The sequence below is a fragment of the Dipteris shenzhenensis genome, chromosome 5 (assembly GCF_047967505.1).
Source record: "Dipteris shenzhenensis isolate YYH24624 ecotype China chromosome 5, Dip_SZ_1.0, whole genome shotgun sequence".
Lineage (NCBI taxonomy): Eukaryota > Viridiplantae > Streptophyta > Polypodiopsida > Gleicheniales > Dipteridaceae > Dipteris > Dipteris shenzhenensis.
In genome coordinates, this window is record NC_141600.1 from 14,188,687 (window position 1) to 14,208,229 (window position 19,543).

General features: G+C 41.6%; 1 pseudogene; it reads left to right on the forward strand.

Moving 5' to 3' along the window:
• The first annotated feature begins 636 nt into the window (after positions 1–636).
• On the forward strand, positions 637–2,001 carry LOC147901655 (uncharacterized; annotated as a pseudogene).
• Positions 2,002–19,543: the final 17,542 nt, after the last annotated feature.

A 19,543-nucleotide genomic window follows, 5' to 3' on the forward strand; every position in this document is an offset into this window, starting at 1 on the left:
CCACAGAAGAGTGTGGCACAGCAAGCCTTCTCATATATTAAATTTTATTTTATGGCAATCACTGCTTTGCGATATTTGTCAACAAAGGATCGGGTTAGCAAATGGAAGCCAATTTCTCCAATGTGCCCTTTTTATTAGAGAACTCTTTTCATTTGTTGTGGAGCTATGCTTTCACGAGATCTACCTAGGATCACATGCATCGTTGTGGTTGGCGAATGTGCACATTGACATTCCCCTTCAGTGGAGGTCTACTTTTTTAGGTGATAAGGATGTGATGAAGGATAGTTTGTATTGCATATGATTGTTAGAGAAGGAGTTAATATGTGGCTTGGAGGATCCCACGTAGAAGATGGCTTGCAATGGGTGGATTTCTATGAACCTACAGTTTTGAGGGATTTAAAGGGCGTAAGCGATGTAGAAGAGCTATTTCTTTTCTTTGTTAAGGAGAAAAGCAAAGACCGGGAAGTGAGGCAAAAAGCAAGAGCAAAAGACTTTGACGTGTGGAAAAGGGCAAGAGCAAATGCAACAAATGCAAAAGCGTCGTTTGTTTGGGTATAAGTATTAAGAAGGGCAAGATGAGTGGTACGTTGTTGTTGCCTTCGACGCCAGCGATCAGCAGCTTGCCTTTGGTTGGATATGGCGAGAATTGGAAACGTCCTGAGCATCCTCCGTCCCTTTGTTTCACTCCTTCCCGAGGTCCACAACGCCCCTGCCAACCTGCCATTCCTTCACAAAGCCATCTACTCATTGCTCTCTCTCATCATATTTCTACTTTGTAGCGAACTTCCCATTTACTATGGCACCCGCTCCTCTGCTTCTGCTACCTCCGACACCTTCTCCTGGTTGCGTCTCCTCCTTGCTTCCAGCAGAGGCTCCGTCATGGAGCTCCGGATCACCCCCATCGTTCAATCCGGCCTGGTCATGCAGCTTCTGAGAAGTCTTCAGGTCTTCGACAGTGTAGCGAAAGATCGGGCCCTCTTTCACGTTGCTCAGAAGCTTGTTACCATAATCGTCACCCTCGGCATGGCTATGTCTTACGCGCTTTCCGGGACGTATGGTCATCTCAGCGATCTGGGCGCAGGGAATGCGATACTGGTAATCCTTCAGCTATTTTGTACTTCCATGATTACGACTTGCCTGGATGACCTTTTCCAGAAGGGGTATGGCTTGGGTGGTTCTGGCATCTCGCTATTTCTTATGACCAGTCTCTGCCAGAATATCATGTGGAAGGCTTTCAGTCCCACCACGATAGACACGGGTTTTGGTGCTGAGTTCGAAGGGACCGCCATTGCTCTCTTGCACCGATTGATCACCCGCAGAGACAAAGCTGGGGCTCTAACGAACACCTTCTACCGCCAGCACCTTCCCAATGTATCCAACTTACTAGCCACGGTGCTCGTCGTTCTCACCGTTGTTTACTTTCAGGGGTTTCGAGTCGTCTTGCCGGTGCGCTCCAAAATTGCTCGTGGGCAGCGGGGCTCCTATCCGATTAGAATGTTTTACACTTCCAACATGCCCATCGTCCTTCATTCGGCCCTGGTATCAACCCTTTACTCCGTTGCGCAGCTTCTTTCTGAATATCACCAACTCAGGCCTATTGGACGTCTACTCTACTACGTCACCCCTCCATGTTTGGCCGACATTGCAGCAAACCCTTTCCGAGCGTTTTTCTATCTCTTTTTCGTGCTGACAACGTGTGCACTCTTGTCAAAAACCTGGGTTGAAGTCTCTGGCTCATCAGCACGAGATGTTGGCAAACAGCTAAAGGAACAACGGCTGGTTATGCCTGGACATCGCGAGTCTGACTTGGAGAAGGAACTCAACCGCTACATACCCACGGCAGCTGCATTTGGTGGCATGTGTATTGGCGCCTTGACGATGATTGCTGACTTCAAGGGAGCTCTGGGTTCAGGAACAGGAATACTTCTTGGAGTCACAACCATCTATGAGTTCCGAGAAGGAGAGGGCGTGAAATTTCGAAAGAATTTGAGGCCATACTAGCTAGAAATAGTAGAGCTACCCTAAAGAATATTGCAGAAAGTCTCATCATCTATGTCAAGTTGTAAACCTAATTTGGATTCTCTATCTTATTTCTTTTTGTAACCCTAATTTGGATTCTCTATCTTATTTCTTTTTGTAAGAAACGCTAGTTTTGAAGTATATTAGCTCATGCAAATGTGTTTCATACGCAGGGCTCACCCTTCCATAATATATTGATTTCCCCTCATGTGCTAATTATACAATATTCCCGATCAACTAGTACTCATATATGCTATAAGTAAGTGCCCTCCTCTCCCTCTCTTCTATATGTGACGCTAGTTTTAATATTAATTACCTAATCTACTATCATCACTGCTACTGTATTTTGAGTTCTCATGGTCATCTTGCTATCTTTGCTCACCTACTAGTTTCCACATTTGGGTCACATCCCTCTCCCTCCACCTCTTGCATTTATATCATAGAAGTAAAGTTCCCATGTATACACTAACTATCTTTATTAATTTGTCAATAGACATTACCATTGTAGTTATATTTTAGCATGACTGATCAAGTGCTAGTTCTTGAAAAGGTCATTGCAGGAAAAATTAATTCATGAAAAGAAATATATAAAGAACCAAAGAAAAATATGATCCATCTACATATAACATACCTCCACCAAAGGCTTGACGCCTCTCTCTTAGAGTAGAATATCCTAGTAGGGTAGCGTATTAGGATATACTATTAAAATATCCTCTTCCAAATCCATACCTCTCTCAAAGAGTAGAATATCCTAGTAGGGTAGCCTACTCCATTTTATCCTTGGTGATATAATGTATCCTTATGGTAATCTTTAGTTTAAGTTATCAAATGTACATGCATATAGTTATTTGAATCCCTTCATAATAATTTTGTAACACTTCAAACTATAAACTTAGAATATGGTATAATATTTACAAGTAGCCCCAAAATTGGATGATGAGGGAGTGACTCCATTCCTATGTTAAAACTCCCTAGATAATACCCCTAGCACTACTGTGTGTTGAAATGAAAACCTATGTATAAAATCAAAATTGGTCTAGCACTATTGTGGGCTTGAAATTTGTAGTAGGTCTGACTCATTTGACTCTAACCTATCCGAGCTTTGTCCAACTTCCAGCAAACGTCTAGTTAGTGGACACCTTTGCCATATCGCCCATGAGAACCTGCTTCTAATAGTGGTGCACCTCAACAAATAGTTTGTTAATATTATAGATTCCTTGGATATAGAAAGTTTGAGTGTGAGTTATTCCAAAAACATCAAGCAAGAAAAGGAGCATCACTGCACCCAAATGAAGTCACACTGTTGACTTCTTCTACACATGTTAAATGGTCCAGATTGTTGATTAGGATGAGCCAAATAAGTTACCAAATGATGATGATGCCAATCATGGCTATGCAAGGGTGATGAAGAAATTGTCGGGTCTAACCTTGCTTGACTACCAACCCATATAGTGAGGTAAAATGCCAATCAATTGGCAAGAAAAGCAAGAAATTTGTGCCATTATGTTAGACTAGGTCTAAGAGAGGAAGCCTCTAGGTTGGTGTGGGTATAAATCTACAAAAAACAAATACAAATCACAACAATAGAAGAAGTGATCAAAGAAAGACTCCCCTACTAGTGGTTGAGGGTGCAAAATAATGTCGCAATGGACCCCAATTTGGGGGGGGGAGTCATCTTTTGGATCTAATTACGACTTGGGGAAAGGTTTGAAGGACCTCCACTCAAAATGGCAGTTCACCAACTATTGAATAGTCTCTAGCATTTCATAACAAGTATGCAAGCAAATTCAAAGTTTAGGGGAGCTGACTCACGCCAATCCCAAAGGTTATCTTTCTGACAGTCTACACAGCACAGCCCGACCTTTGACTAGATGGACTAGAGGACCAATTTATGATAAAAAATATGGTAGCTATCATAACAACATTAAGGGGCTAAATAAGTCTAGGAATTTCTTAATAGAGTCTCTCGTGTCAACATACTATTAGACAGAATGTGCAGGCACTTAGATTTCTCTAGATGGGAGCCAACCCCTTTTGCGATTCGAATGGGGGACCAACGGTGTGTACAATTGATAGGTCTTCTCTACTATAGAGTTACAATAATAATATAGCAGAAATGATATTCATCATCGCAAAAGTCATCCTACGCATGAAAGATATTAGGATACATACCCCATGTTGTTGGGTATGCCTTGGCTCTGACAAGCCTAAGATAAATAAGATTGCACTCCAAACCATATTATGACCCACAAGGGTAAGAAGAGGTGAAGTTATTAGTCACCCAAGGAATGTCTAGTCAATACTTGTCTTCAACACCAGATTGTGGAATGTGTCAATATGATGGACGAGCTTGATGATTACGAAGAAGATGAGTACCTCAAGAACAATTTTGACCTGGTAAGCTTGTTCAAAGTAGAGGTGGTGTCCATTATAAAAAAGGATCACTTGCCCCAAGATGAATAGCCATGGTTTGATGATGCTTCCAAAGTAAGCAACTCCAAATTGTTGTATATATTGGAATTGGATCTCAATCCAAAACTTCAACAAAATCATTGATGCAGAGGAAGCCTTTGAAGTAAAGGAAGATGAGTTGTTTGATCTCAAGCTCAACAAACCCACAAATCATTATCATAAACTCAAAATTAACTTTGAAATCCTGATAAAAATGACAAACATGCGGCTAGTCTCTTTTGTAGATGTGTTCACCTAGATCTACTCAAATATGAAGGGCATAAACCCTCACTTTTATCAACACCAAAATATTCTCAACGATTCTATGAAGCCAGTTCACCAGCATAGATATCGGGCAAATCCAAACTATGCCAAGAAGGTCAAGGAGGTTCAACAAGTTCCTACATGTCGATTTTCATTTCTTGGATCAACCATGCAACTTGGATATAGTTATTATTCCCTAGTAGAGAAATAAGTTGTGGGTCTACATCAACTATCGCAAGTTTAATGTTGCCATGGTAACCCAACCCCTTACTGTTACTCTATGTTGGACATGGTTGCTAGCCATCATATGTCTTCCTTCCTGGATGGCTTTAGCTTCTATAAGTACGTCCAAATGGTAGAGAAAAGTCAACTAGAGAAGACCACCTTCATAATAGAATGGGGCTTGGTTCCTACGCCAAGTTTGGTGGCACAATCAAATGCTCTAATACTTCGTCGATGTGGCTGCACCCCTCCATGAACAACTCAACAAAGTCTTGATCACTCTATCTCTAGAGTGTGACTTGGAATTCTGACGTCTGAAGCTCATATTGGCCAATGCCTTAAGTGTCCAAGCCCTAGACTTCCATTCCATGTCTTTGTGGATGCTTCCAATTTAGCCAGTGATGTAGTCTCGATGTAGTGATGCAAGAACATGAGTCAAGTGGTACCACATGGTGTACTATGCAAGTTGGAGGTTGTCTAAGTCCAAGAAGAACTGCTGCACCACAGGCCAAGTTGAAAGCCAAGTTGAAGAGAATCATGGAAAATCACTCTGCAAGAGAAAGATGAATTATGAATATAATTCATACTCTTGACAAGCTTATCTAGCAAGCCTATTATCATCTGAATCAAAATCCTTGTGATCTTATGTGTTGTGTTACTTTATATAATTCTTTATATAAAAGGATATATGTTAATACAATATGAAACAATGTTTATTGGATATTTTTCATTGCAATAGTCTATTGTTTAATGGATCAAGGCATGGGTGGACTTAATAATGTATGGGTGAATTATTTGTACCATTGTCTTTAAGTAGGAAATCCTTCAAATGGTGCCATGCTTGTCATCATATGCCTTCTTGTAGCAATGTTTCTCTTCATGACCTTCTTGCCCACAATATTTGCATGTGACCATCAGCTTCTTTGCATTGTCTTTAGTGTTCTTTTTCTCCTTAGCAAAAAATGCTTGCTCACCATTGCCATTTAAATGCATCTCTTCTCATCTTTCTTCACTCAACAATATTGAAACCACCTCTTAGAAGGTTAATGCATCTAAATTCAAGCATAGAATAGTTATTGATTTAGCATACTTCGGGGGGAGACTACTAAGAAAAACTACCTTAGCGTCATCATCAACCCAAACTGAGAGATCCTGTAGTTCTGCTTCATAATAGATTGCATTTTGTTAAGATTCATTTGCTAGTAAGCCCATTGTTTATCTTTACTAGAGAAAAGGTTGAAACTAGGAGACCTTATTTGAATTAAACCTCAAACTTGAAGATAGGATTTCACATGTGATATAAAGTATGAAAGCAAAGCAATGAACACAGGCACAGCTATATTAAGATGACCAATACAAAACTCTGTAATAACCAAAATATAAAAGTGCTACGAGTTTTCTCAGCCCTATGGGGATTGTTAATCTTGCAACCAATTTAATAGCCACTAGGCTCCTACATCCATTTGGCTTGCATGATGGGATGACCATCTAATCCACCGCTACTACGTACAGCAAAGTCTGCATAAAGGGGGTTCGTCCCTTCTTCAAAACCAAGTTCCACATTGGAAAAATTTCTTGTAGTGCCCCTTCAACATAATAATAGGTAGATCAACTGGAAATTTAATCAAAATAGCCAATCTCTCATCGAGGTGGCTAGGTGGCCACTAGTCATTTAAATGCCATGTAGCCTCACTGACTTCACACTTCTCCACCCTTGTCATCTCCACCAACCTCATTGATTTTGCAGTACTTCACCCTCATTGACTTCACATTGATCCATCCTCATCTCCATACCCCTTCTCAACTTCACACTGCTTCACCCTTGTCTCCCATCCTCATCTCCTCCTACTGCACCTCTTGCTTCACCCTTGTCTCCACCCTCTAGATGCTATGTCCCACCTCCAAGTCCAGCTTATTTTGTTCTTATTCCTAGCTATCTCCAAAGAGGTAATAGCTCTCTCCCATGACCACAGAGTGGGCGATATGTTGCAAGAACTTAATTGGATCAGCAATCTACTCAATCCAATCCATGAGGTTAGCATTTGAGCCCCACAATGATTCAATTTATTTGCGGATATTATATGGGTCACATGCACACGTGGATCATGCCATATAAATAATATTACTGGAGTTTTTGCAATGCTAAGGAAGGATGAATCTCCATAAAGGTTGAGTTGAGTAAATATATAAAATGGTGAATTGATCCATTTAAGTCATGTGTAGGATGCTAGAATGTTGTATGCTTCTTAGATAGAGGAAGTTATTTCACATGTCAATAAGTCCATGTGCATGACCACCCTTGAATGCACATGATAGTCTAGTTCTTGATATAAATATCAGTGTTGCTATGTGATCACGTTTTTTCCTTTGTGCTAGTCTTTGTGTGATCATGAGCATGCTCTAAGAGAGCTTAAAAGTACTCCCAAAAACTGACAAATAGTGCTAAAAGTGCATTCTAAGCATCAACATGTAATGGGGTGCTACTTGGGCTTGCTAGGTTGACATATTTGCCATCCCTTCTGATGGTTAGTGAGATCTATTTGCATGATTATGTGCTACATTGGTTTGTAGTTTGGGGCCCCTCAAGGTAGCATTCTACTTTAGATGGGGCACACAAATTCTTGGTAGATAAAATGGTCCCATCCTACATAGACAAAGGAATTTTACCAATCTGCACAATAGGATGTGCAGTATCATCACTAGTCTCCACAAATCCTTGTCTTTCCATTTTCCTTGCATCCTACATCCATTTTGCATGACCTCTCATGTGGTTTGATGCACTTGAGTCAACATACCGCACATCATTGCTTTCTTCTCCACTTGTCATAGAATTGGTCATGTGCTGCACCATAAACAAATGCTCATTTCTGTCATCACCCTGTCTACTAGAGGATGCATAATTGCCTTGCTGTAATTTTCCATTCATGATGTCATTCTACTTTTTGTAGCAGTCTTTAGCCATATGACCCATTTACCACAGTAGTAGCATTCAACATTGCTGTTTGCATTTTGGCCTGTCTGCCATCCACCATGACCTCTTTGGCTCTCCCTGCCTCTAAAGTTACCACATCCTCCTCCATAGGGCTGGTTTTCTTGAATTTGCTGCATATTCTAATTTCTACCACAGCCTCCAGATCGGCCTACTCTACCTCTTCTAGCATTTGAGTAGAAGACAGTTTCTTTTGAAGTTCCTCCTAAAGAAGATGCACCACCATTTCTCTGCTCTTCAGAAATTAGAAGAGAATCAACTCGTCAAAATCAAGAAATTTTTCACGGATAGCAATGGATGTCCGGAATTGTGCATAATCCTTTCCTAGACCATTCAAGGTCACAGAAACTAAATCATCATCTTCCACTGGCGACCCAATGGAAGCAAGTGCACCTGCAATCTTCTTCACCTTCATGTGGTAGTCATTGATGCTCATATTTTCTCTCTGCACATTATGCAACTCCTGCTTGAGCTGCATTTTCTTGGCTTGCATATTTGTGCTGTACATTTTTGTCAAAGTATCCCATGCCTCCTTCGGCATGCTTGCATCCTGAATATGCACAATTAGGTGCATGCAAATATTATCAATTGAACAATAACAAAACACATCATAACCAATATATATTGATTTTTTTTTTGGGTAGGTGAATGATGCCATCAATACTCGTGGCTCGCAATACCCTTGTCCCTAAAGAGGACCCCTCAAGGGCCATAGTGAATTTGAATAATTGAATCCAATCACATTATCACATTAACACATTACTAAGTTTTGGGAATGCAAAGAATATCAATTAGACAATAACAAAATACAATACATGTGAAATATATTATTATTTTTTATTTTGTAGTTGAATGATGCCACAGAGACATATGTGGCTTGCAATATGGTCCTTGCCCCTAAAGGGGACCCCTCAAGGGCCATATTGACTTATATCACATTCTCACCTATTTGCGTTCTCACATATTCCTATTAATTAATCACTCCATCGTGCCCCTCATTTAGATTAACATATGCTTAATTCGTGCAATTCTATCTCCCCTCCGTCTGGCTCGCTGCTATCTCCACTCCTGCTCTATTGCGCTCAGCTCTCCCATGAACTCAACCTCTCATGTCTCCCTCTCTCTCTCCTCCCTCTCCCTGCCCTCCCTCTCCCTTGTGCTCACCCCCCCTTCTCCCTCCCCTCCCTCTCCCTCCACTCAACCCTCCCCTCCTGTTCCTCCTTCACGGGAGGCTTTCACAGCCCCCCTTCTCCTCTATCCTTCTCCTTTGAGACTAGCTTGCTCTTATATAGTAGCCTCTAGGGAGCAGAAGCTTCTAGAGAGTAGAATCTCCCTTCTCTCGAATCTTCCTACTGCAACGATAACTAGTCTGCCCCCCTCCCTCAATTAAATACACATAGTAACCACATACCTTATGTTAATTAAGCATCGTGGTGCCCCCCAAAACACGAACAAATTCACTAATACAGCATTTCTTCTTGATGGGGAGGCCTATTGACTTTTATTAATTGAATACAATCACAATATCATATTAATTAGTGTTTGACCTACAATCATGCACTAAACTACTACAAGACATTGTGCATGATGCAAAATCACACATTGAACTATTGCAAAACCTAGCACGTGATGTTAAATATATTTCTTTAGCCCTATGTGAAACATAACACATGATGCAAAGTATATATACATTTGGCTTGGGTGGAGCAATGTGTGTATAGTTAAGAATGCTTCTCCTTAAATCCTCCGTTAGTGATTTTGATTCTCCCTCACGAGTTGGAAATGCCTAAAAGCCTGTTTAATGTCTAAACATAGATGTTATTTTCCTTCAAGGGCTAGATATGTGTAAAATACTTTTTGATAGATTTGAAAATCCTTTTACACATATCCAATCATTGAAGGAAAATAGCATTCTGTCAACATATCAAAAAAGCTTTTAGATATGTCCAACTAATGAGCCTTCTAGTTGCAGTCGCTATGCTGGTTGTGGCTACTTTTTATATCTATTCCAACCACAAGGTTGGTAACATCACATTAGCTAGTATTTGAGCTAAATCAGCTCAATGATATATAGCTATTCCAAGCACTAGGTCAATTTAGGACTCTAATCCAACTCGGTGTTTGAAAGTAACTCGGTTGTATTTTTGCTTTTATTAAAATGAATTTCTTTTTTTGCAAAAAAAAAAGATGGAAATTCAACAATGGAAATATTAAAAAACAACAATATCAACCACTTAGCTGGTTCAAGACAATTGCATGAGATCTAAGACAACCTAGCACAATGCAATGACATTTACTGGTTTACATTGTGTCAAGCATATTTGTGTGCATTCTATGACTAGCTAGTCACAAGCATGCTGCCACCTATGTTATCTTCTTCCTTTATGAGGACTACCTTATAGCTTGATAGCTCAACACAAGTTTACATACGTATTGCAGCCATGCAACTTCTCCTCTACACCATAGAGCTCTCGGTTCTGCTGCCCAAACTCCCATTATGTGATGATATTCCGCCTCCAGCTACTCTCCATCCCCGGAACTGACGATCTCTTCTCCCTCCCCAGACCTTCAATGCAAAGCAATGCAATGATTTCGTACCTGAAGAAAGGTGATTTCATACCTCCCCAGACCTTCAGCCGCTCATGGCTTTCCTTCTCCCTTGCAACTCTCTCATCTTTCAACTTCCTCACAAAACTCAAAGAATAGTCAGCCTCAGAATACTATAAGCCCACAGCCCACACTCCTAAGCTTCCATCAAGGACAACAGCTTGTAACTTTTGCAAAGCTGCAACAGTGCCACCTCCTCTCCCTCTCTATCAGTACCCAGGAATCTCTCACGATCAAAATCAACATAAGATCACAACCATGTCAAAGAGGCTTCCAATTCCTTTAGGATAGCTTTTCTTCCCTCACAAGTAGAAAATCAGTGATTGACGAACATCTGCAGCAAGCATCAATCTTTCATTCTTCCACGAAGAGTGCCCAGCTCCTTTAGGACAACCATCATCGATGAAGGTCACATTCTATTTTGCCTTATCCTGCAATTCCTTCGTCCCTCTCTCTGTCATGTGATCAAAGCTATGTTACAGCTTCTCCTACCCAGAGTTGTATGTACAAACAAAGGCCACCTTTTAGCAGAAAACCCAACTCAGCCAACTACAAACGAATCATCATCTCTAGGAATCTCCAATACCAAAGTCCTCTCAGCACCACCAACATCTACATAGTCATAACCTTCCTAGAGTCAGCTCTGAAGTGAACGTGTACCCCCAAATACAGTCAACCCATGCCTTCAACTTTCGTGGAACTCACGGACTCTATCACCTAGCCTCTCCTTCAACCACACTTTCAACACACAACCCACTACTCAGGAAACAGGACCTTTGTAAGCACCACCAACTCCTCTGTACTCATCATCACCGAGCACCTAGAAGTCTCTCTACGCCAAGACACGTCATTAGAGACCCCCCCTCTGATCACAGTTCATCTCCTCACAGCTTCCTTACCAAAAACTACAGTCGCGATTCTCCATGTGCTCATAACTCCTTCTCCCACTCATGGTTGCACTTCCCCACCTTCCAAGCCTTTCACTTTGTCTATGGTGTCCTCTATCTGTGTCACCCTCGACCTCCCTTCAGGCCTCCAGTGGCGATGCGCATATCTGCCCCTCGCGCTCCTGAGCTCCTTCTAGCCACTCAACAGCGACTGCACTCTCTTCTAGAGCTCCTCTCTGCACAACGGCTCCCTCCTCCCTTCACACAGCCTCATCCCTTGCTCATAGAGCTCTCGTGCATCCCCGGCCTTCCCTACTACCAGCCGTCACCTTCATGCAGCTCCAGCTCGCAGTCCAGAAGAATCACGTAGCCACCTTGCATGCATGCTTTTTTGATTATAGCCACATCATTTTTGACTTTTCACCACTCTCTCAATCCTTCCTTAAAATTATACCAAGGCAATTAGCGCCTATATCCAACCTTTGACACACCAATGCATGCCACAATCACTTAGCATCTAATCACCCACTGACCATCCACATATGATGGACACAATCCCGACCCTGGATACCATGAAGTGCTCAAAAGCTACTTACACAAAATCTGATTGAATGCCAGCAAACACACACATAGGTTGAACATCAAACATGTTCATTTGTACAAGACAAGTTTGAGGTTTTCAAAAATCTTCACACAATGGCTGACTAGGTAGACTCTTTGTCAGTATGTCTACAGGGTTATCATCATCTATATGAACCTTGACAAGCTCTATACGCTTGTCCTCAAGTACCTCCAAGGTGAAATGGTAACTGACCTCAATGTGTTTGGTCTTTGCATGAAAGACCGGATTTCGTGCTAGTTGAATAACACTCATGGAATCACTATGCAATGTCGGTACACTTGCATGGATCCTCAAATCTCCCACTAGCTGATCAAGCCATATAGCCTCCTTGCAACCCTCTATGGTTACAACATACTCAGCCTCTATGGTAGACAAAGCAACACACTTCTGTGCGTGATGTCCATGACATTGCACCACCTACAAAGGTGAACACATAATTGCCCTGGATAGTCTGAATCTATGTACCCAAGTACATGCATCTCTCCTCAGGCAAAGTAGATGCACATCTCCTTGGTACCCTTCATGTAACTCATGATGCACTCAACTGCATGCCAATTCCTCTTTCCTGTATTAGCCATATACCGGGGCTAACAAATCCATTGCAAATGCAATATCTGATCTAGTAGCTATCATAGCATACATAAGACTCCCAACCACTGATGCACAAGGAACCTTGGCCATCATGGCGCTCTCCTCATCTGATTTGGGAATATCTGTCTAACTTAGTTTCACATATGGAGAAAATGGAGTACTTACTACCTTCCCCCCCCTCCATATTGAAATGTTGCAATACTTTTGTAACATACTCCTTTTGTGAAAGCCAAAGGAGTTTCCTAGTCTAGTCACATGTGATGCACATACCAAGAATATGACCTGTAGGTCCCAAATCCTTCATGTCAAAGGCCTCATGCAACTTGGCCTTTAATGCATCCAGATCATAAGTGTTCCAATAGCATATCATCCACATAAAGTGTTAGGAGTATCAGGCTATTATCCTTAGCCCTTTTAGTATTATAGAGGCAGTGATTGATCTCACTTCTTTTGAAACCCTCGGACTGAATGAAGGCATCAAGCTTCTGATACCATTCTCTAGGTGCTTACTTAAGGCCATCGAGACTCTTTTTCAGCTTACAAACCAAATGTTCTTTGACCTTTTATTTAAAGATTTTCAGCTATACCATTAAATTTCCTCATGCAGATCCCATGCAAGAAAGTTGTCTTGACATCCATCTACATAAGCTCCATATCCTCTGCTGCCACAAGTCCAAGTACACATCTAAGTGTTGAGATATCGAGCTCCACTTGTGATATGCTAGGGTGACTGTTGTGCATTTATGTCACTAACTTGTTAGCTGCGGATGCGGTTGGTACACTTCCCATGAATAATAGCTGGATGACAGCTATCTTTATGTACTCTAGTTAGTGGCTTAGTTAGTATGCCACCTAGGTTAGCTGAGTTTGGTTTGAGACCCACATATAGGGTTCATCTATTCCTTTTGTACTAAGAGAGAGTTATTTTGGCTTTCACAACTAAGAAGAGGAAAACTATTTTTAGCCTCCACCTTTGTGTGTATTCCCCCATATGATGTGAGAAAGTTGCAAGTGAGACTCCTTACCTCTCTCCCACTCTTTTCACATGGTATCAGAGCTCGGTTCATGGTAAGGAGCTCAAGGAAGCAAACCAAGTTCGCAGTGTCTTGGTAAGAGAATCAGTGTTGCTTTCCTTTTTCAAGTTTGGGAGCAAATCTCTGCAGGTAGCCCAGCTGGAAAATGCAAGAGTGCACTATCTCAGATTGGGACACCCTTCGCGGTGTAGCGAGAGGGCAGTATTTTTTTTGTTTGAGGCCATTTCGGGGCCCATTTTGGTGGCAGAAGTTTTTCGCAGGCACTCAAAAAAGTGCCCTGTTTTGGCTGTGCAACCACTATTCCGCAGGTTAGTGAAAAGTTGATGCAGAAATTGCATCGTATGCCTGTGCGCAGAGATATTGGGAGTGACATAATCATTTTTATTTCCTGTTGATGCAAAATCGTCACTAGGAAGTGACTATGTGGTCAAATACCACTTTCATCGGTTTTGCAGATTTGCCCTTGTGAGGCAAAAGTTGTGTTTTTTGTAGTGACAGAATATTTTGTGGTGTTCTGTAATGGCGCTTGATGCGCTTTCACAGATTATCAGTGAAAAGCTTGACAAGAACAACTTCATAGCATGGAAGTTTAGAATGACAAATTTCCTTAAGGGAAAAGGCTATTGGGAGTTCATTATTGGAGCTGAACAAGAACCAGCTAATGTTCCCAATCAACAGGAGTTGCACCCATGTAAAGGATGGCATGAGAGAGCCATAAAAGTTATGTACTGGCTGTCTATCAGTATTTTAGATTCGTAGTGATGATTTTGCAGCACCAAAAAGGTGGCTCCATAGGAGTGGTTGGTTTTCATGCTCTCCTTTTTGGGGCTTCCACCTTTCCTCCACAAGAGAAGAGAAGTGGAACCACACTTTGTTTGATTTTCTGAGCTCTTATTTCACATGATGGATGAATAAATCAGCTCCCAGAGGATAGATCCTTGGCTCACTCGATGACTCAGCTATCTTCTTGGCTTCTTTGAGGAGAGGCCTAGTATAGATATGCCAATCTCCACCAGTGCACTCTTGTTTACTACTAGGTAGCGACACTTGACTAATCCTACTTTGCTTACCAACAATTAGCACTTGTGCGCGCTAAATGTCATTGCTTAAGCATCGAAATAGGGCCCGTGTGTAGTAGTGATACCAACCAAGGGATATAGATCTCCTTCATGATATAGTGGGCCCTCAATGTAGGCATAGAGCAAGTTAAGCCTTTGGTGCACTACCACACATATACAAAAAACTTTCCTTCTAGACCTCCCTCAAAGCCATAGAAGTTTGAGGTTGTTGTGAAGGATCTCATTCAAAAGCAATCCCTATTCTCAATAGCCTCCTTGTCATGAGTTGAAACATACTGAGTTGGAATGTGCAAGGCCTTCACAACTCTGTGTTATAGTAGACATAGCATTTAATACTTTGTTAGGAGCCATAGAGGGTAGTGGTTGATGGTAAATTGACTTTCTTATGATCTAAGAGCATATGTTCTCAGTGATAGGTGTCAAAATCCAACACCATCTTCTCCCAAGGAGAGGCCCTAATGTCTGGTCCCTAGTAGTAAACAATAGATGGGTTTGCATTTTACTTATGCAAGTGGTGGCTGCATATGCTTATGACCAGGGTTATGATTGGGTGACTCTAGGATTGGCATTCTGAATGTGTACACCTTGCTTTTAGATAGCATTGCCCCACCTTTTGGAGGTGATTGATTGAAGGTCTCCCTAAGGTGGATTGTTGCAGTGTTGGAAGAGACTTCAACAAACTTGATTTTGGGGAGGACAAACAAGGTGGAGCCCTCTTCTTAGACATGCCAGTACTTGACAGTGGTACATGGGAGTAATTTATCTTCACAATTTGTGGTAGGGATCCTTGGTGGGAGGTGGAGTTTTCCAAACTCTCTAGCAACCTCTGTTTCTCTTTTAGATAGTGCTGCCATGATGGCCTCCTTGAGAGACTGGATATGTTTTATGTGGGTGGTAGGGGCGGGAGCCATTGGCATTTTGGTAGGTTTCATGATGTCGGACTACTTACCAATTGTTCTCCACCTCGAGGAATAGAGTCAAGGTCTCCTTCAAAAAGGGGCCCACATTCTAAATGCCTTGTCCTAGGAGGAGGAGGTACAAACAACATGCAATCATTGAGATTTGGTGGTAGCCCAAGAACCACCGGAGGGAGCCTGGGTCCTACAAGTAATAGATCCAATCTATGGTAGTGAGGAGCTCTAGTCTTAGACTCTCCACTAAAGCCACCTCCAAGCATAGCTAAGAGCATTGAGGTGAGACCTAGTCTCCATTGAGCATCTCATGGAGTAGGACCTAGGCTTTGAGTGCCTTGTTCATAGATACAAGTGTGCAAAGATCAACCTTCAAGGCATAAAGATCTACCATGTAGAGTCTTCTTACCACTCATCTAAGGCCCAATAGATACAATTTGGTGACAAGATGACTAGACCCTTTTTTTAGACCAGACACCTTTTTTAGACCATTGGGCCTTCATCAACAGGGACCCAGTTGCTGCTGCAGAGTTGAGGGATGAGAGTGAACAAATGCAATCTAACCCTTAGGAGATTGTAGAGATGACCACAAACTTCTACCAAATATTGTTGTGGCTTGAGGAGGAATCTCCTCAAGCTCTTGTAGCTCATGAGGTGATTTGGACTCATACTCGACAGTGGTCTCTTTGAGCATGAGTAGACAGGTCTAGGAGCCTTTCACTGATGCAAAGGTTTTGGAGGCCCTACAAACCTTCCCTTGCAAATGTGCCCTAGAGAGGATGGATTGTCATCATCACTGACCTTCGTTAGGTTCTTATGGGAATTTATAAACCTAACCCTTCATTTGGCCTTCCAGGAGGTTTCGACTTAGGTTCTCTTCCACAGTCTCTGAGTTACGGTTGGATTTTTTTGATCCCAGGGACAGGGCTGATCTTTGCCACTAGTGGAGATTGATTATGCTATTGGATGCCGCATAAAAGATCTTAGCTAAGGTCTTGAGTTTGTTGTTACTACCACATTTAGCATATATTATTCATGACACACAAACAGGTTTTGTTCAGAAGCGTAGTATCTTAGAAAACATCCTCACTTTTTAGGGGCCTTGGATTGGGCTAGAGAGGAGTCTCAGCCTCGTATCCTTTTCTTGGATTTTGAGAAGGATTATAATAGGGTGGCGTGGTCCTTCTTAGAGCCCTTAATGCAGTAGTTAGAGGGGTCTCAACCCTTTATGCAGGGAGTTCTAACCAGATGCTTATGTGGTCACACCCACGAGTCCTTTTCTCTCTCTCATTTGGTTCGACAGGGCTTCCCCCTCACTATCTTCCTCTTTCTCTTCATAGCTAAGGCATTATCATCTTTATCATATCACATCCAAGCTTATCACTTACAATCTTTTTAGACATCAAGGTTAGGGCAGAGCACCCAATGAAAAGTGATGATCTTCTATATATGTTACTATGAACAAGTAAGTACATTTGGGCAACTCCTTCTCCTTCTCTCTCCACGGTGATACAACATGACATTTTTCCATTCCTCTTTACTAGAAGTAGTCCTCAGTAAGAGCTTCATTTCCATGCCAAAACCCTCTTGAATGCTTCTTCTTTCAACTCAAATTTTGGCCTCCAGCTTCAGATTGTTTGATTTGGGGGAAACAGTCAAAATTTGATCAAAGTTTGACCATCCCAAAGGTTTGACGAGCCAAACATGTTGTTCTATATTTGTTTTAGTTGGCTGCACTAATATATCTCTGTTTGACTAAGTATTGAATCCAAAATGGATGCCACAAGTGTCATGGTACTTGTCATTTATGGTGACGATGTTTACATTGTCTATGTTTGAGTGCCATTTGCAAAGGGATAGTCATCATTTTGGAGATTGGTGACTTGTGTTGAGAAATACTGGTTGTAAGAGTTTAGACACTGCCACATATCAAGTGGTAAGACCTACTCACCTATTCCGACTGGTATTTATGTGATTTCTCCTCGCTCCAGCAAGCATTTGGGCTCAAACTTCAGCACATGGTAGCTTATGGCATTGCCCACCCATGGCTAGAAGGAATTAGAGTATAGTTGAGGATTCCATCAGAATTTTGTCTCATTGTTGACATACTATTTTCTTGTTGGCATGTGTAGTAGAGACTACCAATCCTTAATTCCTTTGGGTCATAATTTCACCCCAAGACAAGGTATCTCCATTTTAGAGGGCTTGGGGAATGAGGCCTCAAAGAGGGAGAATGGAGCCTTCCAAAATAGGGCTTGAAAGGGGGAAAATGGAGAAGATGATGGAATCTTGAAAGAATCAAGGAATCTAGAGGCTAGACTAGGCTAGGTAGGATCAGCAGGCTAGGGACTAGGCTAGGATCATGAGGTGGAAGCTCAAGGAGGATAGAAAGGCTCTGATAGCACATGTTGGGGAGTGGGAGAGAAGATGGACATCATGGAGAAGAGTGTGGGAACCAAGGGCAAAATGTTCCATTAGATTGAGAGAAAATCCTCTCTTTAATAGAGTGGTTGTCTTTGGTTATCTTTTTTCCTCAAAATCATTGTGCTGATACTTTTTCATTTGCATCTCATGAAATTTTGGTGGTGCGAGAGAGAGAGAGAGGGAGGGAGGGAGGGAGAGAGAGAGAGAGAGAGAGATAGAGATAGATAGATAGATAGATAGATAGAGAGAGAGAGAGAGAGAGAGAGAGAGAGAGAGAGAGAGAGAGAGAGAGAGAGAGAGAGAGAGAGAGAGAGAGAGAGAGAGAGAGAGAGAGAGAGAGAGAGAGAGAGAGTACTATTTTGAAATAATAAAAGCCATCATGCTAAATGAAGTTGGCATGCTGGTTGAAGCAGCTGTGTTAGTCAAAACCATCATGCTAGTTGCAACCTTAGTCTTCATAGGTTCTCAATCTGCATAGGTTTTATGAATACTCCTTATTATTTGTTGATGAGAAAATAGAGTTATCCCTGATATTTAAGGTTGAGAACCCTAACATAAGGGTTGGGTAGAGGAGCTTCAAGAATTTCAAACCTTCGTGTGTCAAGAGACTCAAAGATAAGAATGTGTGTTGCTACAAAACACGCATAGACTACTTAGCTTGCCAAGCTTTGAATGATCTGTGACGTGGTTGTAATAGTGCATGGAGATAGATTCATGTCTCCTAGGTGAATGTCCACTATGTGGGGCCACTTGGATCCTCATCATGCCTTGCAAGGACATGCAAGTTTGAGACACTACATTCTATGTGGGAGCCAATGGTTTGTCCAAAGGGAGATTTAGAGTGACACTAGATTGAGTGCATCATGGCAAATGATGGTGTGAAGGAGAAATAATTTGTCTACCCAAATGAATACAAGAAAGAGAACCCTATGGAAATAAAATGGAGAAAGTTTGAAATGACCTAGGTTGAAGGATCAAACAAGAAGAGATGGCTATTGTCATATAAGAGCCACTCCACCTCAAGATCTTATTAACCGCATGGTAATATCCATCACAAAATATGCACTTCACAATTTTGTAGCATATTGGCAAGACAAGCAATTCAGGTTCTACCTTGCCAATTTCCCAAAAAACACAATTATCTTTGTGATTGATTTTGCTGAAAATAACTCTTTTCAAGAACAAGAAAAGATACAAAGTGCACACTGGTACAACAACTAGATAACAATTTTGGTGCATATCAGCTATAGCCATCTATTAGACTCTATGACTAATACCAATCTTCCAATAGACTCTATGGAGTTTAAGAAAGTGTAGCACACATACCATTTCTACATTTTGGATTAAAAAGAACATGACACATTGTTTTTCCAGCATGTTTTTCTATTGCATTGGGATGGTTTACCAAAGATGATCCCCAATTAAAGGAAATAGTAAAACAAC